Source organism: Rhinolophus sinicus, chromosome 14, assembly GCF_057876585.1.
Source record: "Rhinolophus sinicus isolate RSI-liver-muscle chromosome 14, RSI-T2T, whole genome shotgun sequence".
Taxonomy (NCBI): Eukaryota; Metazoa; Chordata; class Mammalia; order Chiroptera; family Rhinolophidae; genus Rhinolophus; species Rhinolophus sinicus.
The window spans coordinates 100,381,547-100,391,815 of NC_142514.1; the positions used below are offsets into that span (position 1 = coordinate 100,381,547).

The window sequence follows — 10,269 nt, forward strand, 5'->3', positions numbered from 1 at the left end:
AAGCCTTAGAACAGAGAAGGTTGGATCTCTCCAGGCCAATAAAGTGCCAATAGATATTCCCCAAGAGAAGAACACACACAAGAACCTGGACTGAAGTAGCAGAAGTACAAATAGAAGTAACAGGATTTATTCAAAGAGAGGGAGTCATTGTTACAAGGTTTAGTAGTAGGCAATTTACATGAGCTCATCTGTAACCTGGGGACAACTATGATACCCCTTTTTGAGGTTGTTGAGTGTATTAAATGAAATATATCAGAGAGTATCTAGCGCATAGTAAGCTACTGTGTAAACACAATGTTAACTACTATTACTCATTAAGTCTTCAGACTAATATTAGAAGGATTACATGAGAGTAACAGCTTAGGCATATAGATAGTGTTTTGCACGTGGAGACAGGTCAATTCAACCAACACTTCAGCATCTACTGCATCCCTAGGCACTTTATGATTATCTTTTTAAATTTAGTTTTTCAACTACAGTTGACATACAATATCATATTAGTTTCAGATATAGAACATAGTGATTAATTAAACATTTATATATCTTACAAGAGATTATCCTGATAAGTCTAGTACCCATCTGACCTTTGGTTAACTTTGAAAAATTCAACGATCAGCCCAGTCTTTAAACTAAGCCTTTTTGGAATTTAAAGCTAAACTATTTCTCTCTTAAGCTCTAGATCTTGCCAATTAAAATCGTTTTGCTCATAGACTATTGTTTCTGCGGCTGCCTTGAGTTAAAAAAATCCATTCAGCAACTCAACTGATTTCTTTGTTCTAGGCTGTAGCCACTCTCCCCAGAAGCATCGATGCCACTGACTCAGTGGGTGCAGCTATCCCACAATAGAACACATTGGTTTAATATTTCCAAAGCATTATTCAGCCTCTTAGGAAACTGGCAGGATTTAGGAATGAGGCTTGGGGGATGAGGGATGAGAGAAGGCTTAGCCCAAGGGCCTTGATTTATACAAAGGTTTTATTACTGAAACCGAGCACGGGTATGCCCTCCCTACTTGCCACAAAGCCAAACACTGAATATAGAGGTTTGCAATGGAAAAATTAAAGCTGTTTTATTTGCTGGGCACCAAGCAAGGAAAATAGGACGCTATTGTTTAAACCTAAACTTCCTGACTGCTTTTTTTCTTAATTTATTGGGGTGACAATTGTTAGTGAAATTACATAGATTTCAGGTGTACAATTCTGTATTACATCATCTATAAATCCCATTGTGTGTTCACCACCCAGAGTCAGTTCCCTTTCCATCACCATATATTTGATCCCCCTTACCCTCATCTCCTACCCCCCTCCCCCCTTACCCTCTGGCAACCACTAAACTATTGTCTGTGTCTATGAGTTTCTGTTTCTCATTTGTTTATCTTGTTCTTTTGTTGTTTTTGGTTTATATACCACATATCAGTGAAATCATATGGTTCTCTGCTTTTTCTGTCTGACTTATTTCGCTTAGCATTATACTCTCAAGATCCATCCATGTTGTCACAAATGTTCCTATATCATCTTTTCTTACCGCCGAATAGTATTCCATTGTGTATATATACCACAACTTCTTTATCCATTCATCTATCGAAGGACATGTTGGTTGTTTCCATGTCTTGGCCACCGTAAACAAAGCTGCAATGAACATTGGAGCACACGTGTCTTTATGTATAAATGTTTTCAGGTTTTTTGGGTAGATACCCAGGAGAGGGATTGCTGGGTCATATGATAATTCTATTTGTAATTTTTTGAGGAACCTCCACGCTGCCTTCCATAGCGGCCGCACCAGTCTGCATTCCCACCAACAGTGTATGAGGGTTCCTTTTTCTCCACAGCCTCTCCAACACTTGTTACTACTTGTCTTGTTGATGATCGCCATAGTGATGTTGACCTGATGGCTTTTAATCAAGAGTTTTTAAAGGCAAAGATTGAGGATTAGGAGTTAGGGGGAACAGGCTGGGTTGCAGCCATTTATGGTAAAATATGGTAAGGGGCTTCAGCACCAAATCCTCCTGCACAATGGACCCTTCACTTCTGAAAGTGTTCACTTCTGAACTTGTTCCAGTGTTCAAGTTTGGGTTATGTCTTGGTCTTTTGGTTCCTTAGGGGTGGGGGCAGCATTGGGATGGGAAGACTTGGTTCTGGGTGCAGCTGGAAATGAAAGTTCTCTCTTCTGCGCATGCTTCGGCTACATGATTTACTGGCTTGGGTCTGTTGTCCCAGAAAGATAACTCAGTATCTTGTTAGAAACAGGATAGGACCATTTTTAGTTGGTTCTGCCGTTATAGTTTGCCTTTTAGGGCACTTTTTTGTTCCTCCTAGGAAAAACTAAGACATCCTGCTAAACTATTCCACTTGGTGGGAAATAGGATGGTATATACGAGTATTTACTGAGTACCAACTCTACTCCAGGCTCTGTTCCAAGGGGTTCTCACAATGACTGGGGCCGTTTTGCTTCTGTGACGTTCACCTGATGCCACTCGGGGAGACCTCACCTGGGGGTCTCTGCTCTGGGGGTCTAAGCTCTCCAGAGGTTAGAATGAGGTTATTGTGTGATTTGGAATTTAGAAAAGTGTGACTATACTTCTACCAGGATTTCTAGCTTTCGAAACGTGCCCTTTGGACAACTGATTCTATTACTATATTCTGTCTTTTTAAAAATACAGTTAAATTTGAAAACACCAGCCTGTGGCTGTGTTCAGAAAAGAAAGGATTTCATTTCAGCCTAAGCTGAAGTTAAAAGAGAAAAGCTGTCCCCGCCCCCCGGGGGGGCTGGTCCCCAAGGGGATAGGAGACTGCAGGGAGGAGTCTTGGCTACAGGGCAGGCCCTGAGATTGAGAGAGGATGGGTTCCTGATTCCCCAGGTTTGCTGAGGGGTTCAGTTGTTATTTCCTTCCTGCCCTACGGGATCCAGATAACCCCCTCTTTGGCCCTTCAATATCTCCCCTGTCACTTGAGCAAATCTGAGAGGCTTTTTTTCTGTTACTTGCAAGTCACCATCCTTGACTGGAAGAACTTCTTAGCCCAAAGGCATGATTCTAAGAGTGAGAAATCTTCTGGGCAAAGAGGGGAAAAAAAAACAAACGAAAAAAGCTCATGACCCTTCCAGTCTTCCTCACAGCAAGCCACTTACCCCATGTTCATTCCGCAAATATCTATTAAGTACTTAACTCTGTGCCAGGCACTAGGGATGAAAATAAATACATCAAGACAAAGCTCCCGCCCTGAGGAGCTCCTTTCTGATGCTGAGACAGATAGGTGAGTGGGCTGGGCGAGCCTCACAGAGGACACCAGCAGGAGCCCCGTTCTGGAATTCCCCCTTCCAAGGCACCAGCTAGGCCAGTGAAAATTAACCCCACCAATTAAAAGCATCTTCGCAGACAATGCTGCATGTCATCCTCTTTATTTTTAATTGTAGGGCCTGGCCTAAAGTTGTCAAACCATTTATAATTAGAGCAGAACCCTGAGCAAGAGACCTGGAGAGAGGAAGAAAAGAAGCTGTGGGGAAGATGGGGGCTCCCTGCCCAGCCCCTCCCCAGTGCTCTGGGCCTGGCCCCAGGCTCATCTGCCCCCTCCCCTGCTGCTGTGACAGGCTGCTGCCTCAATAATGGGCTGGGTGGCTAGGGAAGCACTCTCCACTGGCTGTCCCCCCTCATCTCTCAGTGCAAACCCTAATTATAGTCATTAGAAAATCACCCTGAGTGATGGGAAGACAGGCGGGTGGTGCATCAGTAGCCTGGAAGGTGGAGGTGGTTATAGGGTGAGGCAGGACACCTCAGGCTGAAGAGCAGAGCCTGGAGAAAATGCAGGGGGTCAGGCTTCTCCCTTCCCTCTCCCGGCAGGGAGGTGTCCATCTCACCCATAAAACAGCCCACAGTTGGCACAGCAAGAACTGGGTGAGTTCCGCAGTGACAGGCAGCTGCTGGCCGCAGTGCATGGGGCTCTAGACTAAAGAGGATGCCTTTTTTTTTTTTTTTTTTTTTGGGGGGGGGGGTTGTGGTAAAAGGGTAAACTTTATTCAGATGAACAGTTTGCAAACCTGGAAATCATAGCCTCTAGTGGAAACTGAGGGTACACTCCACAGTGACAAAGGGGAGGCCGCTTTTTATGGAGAAAGTCTCCCCACCTTGGACTCTGATTGGTCTATTTTTATGTAAATGAGGAATCCAAATTAGCACAACTGATTGGTCAAGATGGCATTGTCCTGATTGGTTGCCTTCATGTGTTCTGATTGGTTGTTATGGAGCCACTTTAATTCGTCAGTATAGATATAATGAGGATATAGCTGCACAGTTTTGATTGGTTGGGGTAGGTCTTAGCCCATTGGTTGAAAGATGATTCCAGAAACTCTTATAAAGGTCAGCTCAATTGGCGAGAACACAGTGCAGGAGGCTTGGAATCTCAGTCTTCAGCTTTTCTCTGAAATGCAGTATGGGTGAGAGACCTCTATAGACAATGGCTGCTAGAGGCTAGTCATGAATTTGTGCCCAGTTAATCACAAAGAGTCCCTCTTGGCCGATACAGTCTCTCTTAAGGTCCACAACTCCTACTAGGGCATTCTACTGCCTGAGCTTTTCTCTCCTTGGGTTTCAGAGGTCCAAGGCTTCTATTTATTCAGTCATCAAACAGGCATGGGGTCAGGTGAAGTAGTATTTTTTTTTATTTTTTTTTTTAAATTAATTGGGGTGACAATTGTTAGTAAAATTACATAGATTTCAGGTGTACAATTCTGTATTACATCATCTAAAACTCCCATTGTGTGTTCACCACCCAGAGTCAGTCTCCTTCCATCATCATATATTTGATCCCCTTTACCCTCATCTCCCACCCCCCATCCCCCTTACCCTCTGATAACAACTAAACTATTGTCTGTGTCTATGAGTTTTTGTTTCTCATTTGTTTGTCTTGTTCTTTTGTTGTTTTTGGTTTATATACTACACATCAGTGAAATCATATGGTTCTCTGCTTTTTCTGTCTGACTTATTTCGCTTAGCATTATACTCTCAAGATCCATCCATGTTGTCACAAATGTTCCTATATCCTCTTTTCTTACCGCCAAATAGTATTCCATTGTGTATATATACCAAAACTTCTTTATCCATTCATCTATCGAAGGACATTTTGGTTGTTTCCATGTCTTGGCCACTGTAAACAAAGCTGCAGTGAACATTGGATCACACGTGTCTTTATGATTTTTTGGGTAGATACCCAGGAGAGGGATTGCTGGGTCATATGGCAATTCTATTTGTAATTTTTTGAGGAACCTCCACACTTGCTTCCATAACGGCTACACCAGTCTGCATTCCCACCAACAGTGTATGAGGGTTCCTTTTTCTCCACAGCCTCTCCAACACTTGTTACTATTTGTCTTGTTGATGATAGCCATTCTGACTGGGGTGAGGTGATATCTCATTGTAGTTTTGATTTGCATTTCCCTGATGATTAGTGATGTTGAGCATTTTTTCATATGTCTATTTGCCATTTGTATGTCCTCTTTGGAGAAAGGTCTTTTCAGGTCGTCGGCCCATTTTTCAATTGGGTTTTTCTGTTGTTGTTGTTGAGTTTCATGACTTCCTTGTATATTTTGGATATCAGCCCCTTATCAGAGGCACTGTTCGCAAAAATCTCCAATTCAATTGGTTTCCTCTTTATTTTGTCCATGGTTTCTTTTGCTGTGCAGAAGCTTTTAAGTTTCATATAGTCCAATTTGTTTATTTTAGCTTTTACTTCCATTGCCTTTGGAGTCAAATTCATAAAATGCTCTTTGAACCCAAGTCCATAAGTTTAGTACCTATGTTTTCTTCTATGCAGTTTATTGTGTCAGGTCTTATGCTTTAGTCTTTGATCCATTTTGAATTAATTTTGGTACATGGTGACAGATAGCAGTCCAGTTTCATTCTTTTGCACGTGGCTATCCAATTCTCCCAGCACCATTTATTGAAGAGGCTGTCTTTCCTCCATTGTATGTTTTTAGCTTCTTTGCCAAAAATTATCTGTCCATATTTATGTGGTTTTGTTTCTGGGTTCTCAATTCTATTCCATTGGTCAATGTGTCCCCCAGTATAATTGTGTTTTGGTCAATTTCTCCCTTTAGTTCTGTTAGTAGTTGCTTGGTATATTTCGGTGCTCCCTGATTGGGGCATAAATATTAATGACTGTTATGTCTTCTTGTTGTATATTCCCCTTTACCATTATGAAATGTCCATCTTTGTCTCTTGTTATCCTTTTCACCTTGAACTCTGTTTCATCTGATATCATTATAGCTACACCTGATTTTCTCTGGGTACCATTTGCTTGGAGTGTCAATTTCCACCCTTTCACTTTGAGTCTATGCTTGTCCTTGTAGCTGAGATGTGTCTCTTGGAGACAGCATATGGTTGGGTTTAGTTTTTTGATCCAATCTGCTACTCTGTGCCTTTTTATTGGTGAGTTCAGTCCATTTACATTTAGGGTGATTATTGATATGTGAGGATTTCCTGTCATTCTATCTTTAGTTTTCTGGTAAGGCTGTGTCTCCATTGTTTCTTTGCCTTTTTGTTGTTGTCTATTATTTCTGTGTGGTGGTATTCTATGATGTTTCCCTCTGTTTCTTCTTTTATTTCAGTATATATTTCAGTTCTGGATTTTTTTTGAGTGGTTACCATTAAGTTTGTGTAAAGAAAGTTTGATATTTCGAGTATTCCGTTTTCTTCAGCACACTTACTTTCTCCATTCCCATATTCCGTTTCAGGCCTTTACTCTCCCACTTTTTATGTTTTGGTTGCCACTAATTGTCCTTGTTGATGGTGTTCGAATAGCCTCCTTTAGTATTTCTTGTAGTGCATGTCGTGTATTAGAAAATTCCCTCAGCTTCTGTATGTCTGGGAAGGTCTTTATTCCTCCTTTATAGCTAAAGGATATCTTGTTGGATATATTATTCATGGCTCATGATTTCTCTCTTTCAATTGTTTGAATATTTGGTTCCACTCCCACGTGGCTTAATGTTTCTGCTGAAAAATCTGATGATAATCTAATGGGCTTTCCTTTGTAGGTTACCGTCTTCTTTTTCCTGGCACCTTGTGGATTCTTTCTTTGTCGTTGATTTTAGACAGCTTCAATACAATGTGCCTTGGAGAAGGCCTGTTGGGATTGAGGTAACTAGGTGTTCTATTTGCTTCTTGGATTTGAGGATCCAGTTCTGTCCACAAGTTTGGCAAATTCTTATTGACATTTTGTTTGAATATATTCTCTGTTCCCTTCTCTCTTTCTTTTCCTTCTGGTATGACCATTATTCTTATATTGTTCTTTCTGATAGAGTCAGAAAGTTCTTGTAGAGTTCTTTCATTTCTTTTAAGTCTCAAGTCTCTTTCTTCTTCCATCTGTGTAATTTCCAGGTTTCTATCTTCGATGTCACTGAATCTTTCCCCCATCTGGTCAACTCTACTACCTAAGCTGGCTATTTCATTCTTAATTTCTTCTATTGAGTTCTTAATCTCCAGAAATTCTATTTGGTTCATTTTTAAAATTTCAATCTCTTTCGTAAAATGCTCATGTTGTTCTTTGATTGTGTTTCTGAGTTCATTAAACTGCCTTTCTGTGTTTTCTTGCATCTCGTTGAGTTTTTCAGAACTGTAATCTTTAATTCTCTGTCATGTAAGTCACATATTTCCTCTCTTTAAGTTCCTTTTCTGGAGACTTTTCACTTTCTTTCTGAGCTGTCTTATTGCCTTGGTTATTAATGGCAATTACTGATGCATTATTTCTCTTCCTAGACATCTACAGGAGTGACTTCTGCAGCAGGTTGATAGGAAGAGGTCTTTCTTGTGTTTTCCAGTACTTGTTTGGTAGAATGTTTTTTTTTCTCTCCGACTGCAGCCTTTTTTTTCTCTCTCACACGGTAGTGCTATGTTTTCTCTGCACTGTTTCATCTTCTCACACAATGGGCGAATTCCCTGGGAGAAGGGCTTTTCCTCTGTTAGTAGTTCACATGGGTCACTGGGCGCAGTGTCCGTATGGGTATGCAGAGAGCTTTTGAAGTTCCAGAGCGCTTCCTGCACCAGATTCAGAGCCAGTATGTTTCAGCAGTTCTGTTTACTCCTGCAGGGATCTGCCCAGACAGGTGGGGCCAGGGGTGGGGTGAGTTGTGAGTGGTGGCCCAGACCAATGGCAGCGACCACCACCACAGCCGGTCCTGCTTCCACAGCTCCCTCCCCTTTGCCAGAACTAGTTGGTCTGCGAATCTGTGCCTGCGGTCCACAGTTCTCAGAACAGCAAATATTCTGTTCTTTTGATCTGCCACTGCTACTGTTCCGCTTCTAGCACCAGGCACGTGGGGGCGGGGCGAGCTCTGGGAGGGTAGGGAGGGGGCAGCTAGTCTCAGTGCCTAAGGCTTCTGTTCTCTGTGGCCGTGATGGCTTAAACCACCGTTTTCAGTCTTCTTCCCTCAGTCTTTTCTCCGAGGTCTCTGCCGTGAGCGTTGGGTTCAGCCGTGGTATATGCTGTCTCCTCAGCCCTGTGGGGCATAAGCGGAGCCCTAACAGTCCGAGTTCTTCCCTCTCCCGCAGCTGTGGTAGTTTTGGAAAGCAGCGAGCTCAGAGCACTGAGCTAGGTCTGCGTCCTGCGCTCGCGCGGCTCGGTCTCCGCACTTCTCCCTTCCCTCCTCCCCCGCTCGCGTGATTTGCCCACCTGTAGGTGACTTCGGTTGTGGGCCTCTTCGTCTTGCCTGTCTGCTGTGCAGGGAGTCCTTTGTGGAGTTTTTGTTGTTCGATTAGTTGTAAATTCTAGGGGAGCTTTACAGAGGCTCACCTCACACTGCCTTTTTAATGACGTCCCAGTTGCTTTATTTTTATTTTTATTGGGGAACAGTTTGTTTTTCCAGGGCCCATCAGCTCCAAGTCAAGTCATTGTCCTTCAATCTAGTTGTGGAGGGCGCAGCTCAGCTCCAAGTACAGTCGCTGTCATCAATCTTAGTTGCAGGGGGCGCAGCCCACCATCCTATGCGTGAATTGAGCCAGCAACCTGGTTAAGAACTCACTCTAAGCAACTGAGCCATCCAGCCGCCCTTTATTTTTATTTTTTTTTAACACTAAACACTTTTATTACATGAGCAAAGTAAAATAGGAGGGAGAAGGATCTATTTGCCTTTCTGGGCCCTGGTTTTCCTCAGATAGAACTCCAACTCTTTGCCCTCTGGCGCATAGTCATTGGCTCAGCCATGTTGGCTTGGTCTTGAACCAATGCACGCAAGAAGCCTGCCCCTCCAAAACTACTGCTCTAGAAGACTGCTGATTTTGGCATTCTTTTTCCTTTCATCATGCTTATTCTGCATTTTCTTTGAACGTTTTTTGTTTAAAATCATTTCCTCCTCAGGAGTCCATTTGGCCCCCTTCTTGCGGCCCAGGGGCAGTGGGACTCAGACCACTGTCAGCAGGATGTGCTATGAATGAGCACGATGAAGTCCTTTACTAGAGCCTCAGTGTGCCCAGTTCATTGTTGGATCCACTGCAGGAAACAAATCCTTGCTTTGTGTGTACAACACTCAGAGACCCAGGAGAAGTTTTCCACGTCCTGTCTCAAGGCACGGTACTTCTTGTTATCTCCCTGCACGTGCTCGGAATGGGTGTATGAGGTGGAGGCCAGTCTTAGTGTTGGCAGCAGAGTGTCCCAGCTCATATTTTTACATCTTGTGCTACGGCTTTCTCTTTTCCCCGCTCTTGTGGTGCTTGTGCTAGATGTCCCAAGAGATGTCCATGGCTCGGTACCAACTGTAAAGAGCTGTTACCAGAGATGGGGGCCCTTCTTGGGGAAATGTCCCGGCTTGGCTCTCACACCAAGGGTCGAACCCAGCAGAATTTTGCTAGGTTCTCACAACCAGGGTTTGAACTGGGCCTTGGGGAGGCGAACTGGGAAACTTAGCCGCTAAGTTACTGGAGGATGGGTCCTTCTGGCGTGGTGTCCAGGTTCTTGGCATCTCGAGCAAAGAATTGAATGAGATGCAGGTAAAGTGGTGAGAGAGAAGTTTATTAGAAGTGATAGCACACTCCAAAGAATTAGGAGTGGGCCAAGCACAAAGAAAAGTGGCTCAAGGCAGCATTATTAGGAGAAAAAGTACATTCCAAAGGGTTTGGAGCAGGCCCTGAGCAAAAGCAAGGCTCAAAAGGGCTCAAACTTCATTATTAGAAGGGAAAGTACATGCCAAAGGGTTTGGAGCAGGCCCTGTGGAAAGGCAAGTTTAAAGAGAGGGGCTCCTGGACTTCCGGAAAAATGGCGGCGTGAGGTGAGCCTCTGTAAAACTCCC

The 10,269-nt window shown here is 43.3% G+C and overlaps 1 pseudogene; it reads right to left on the reverse strand.

The window, feature by feature from the left end:
• Positions 1–9,180: 9,180 nt before the first annotated feature.
• On the reverse strand, positions 9,181–9,723 carry LOC109440000 (small ribosomal subunit protein eS8 pseudogene; annotated as a pseudogene).
• Positions 9,724–10,269: the final 546 nt, after the last annotated feature.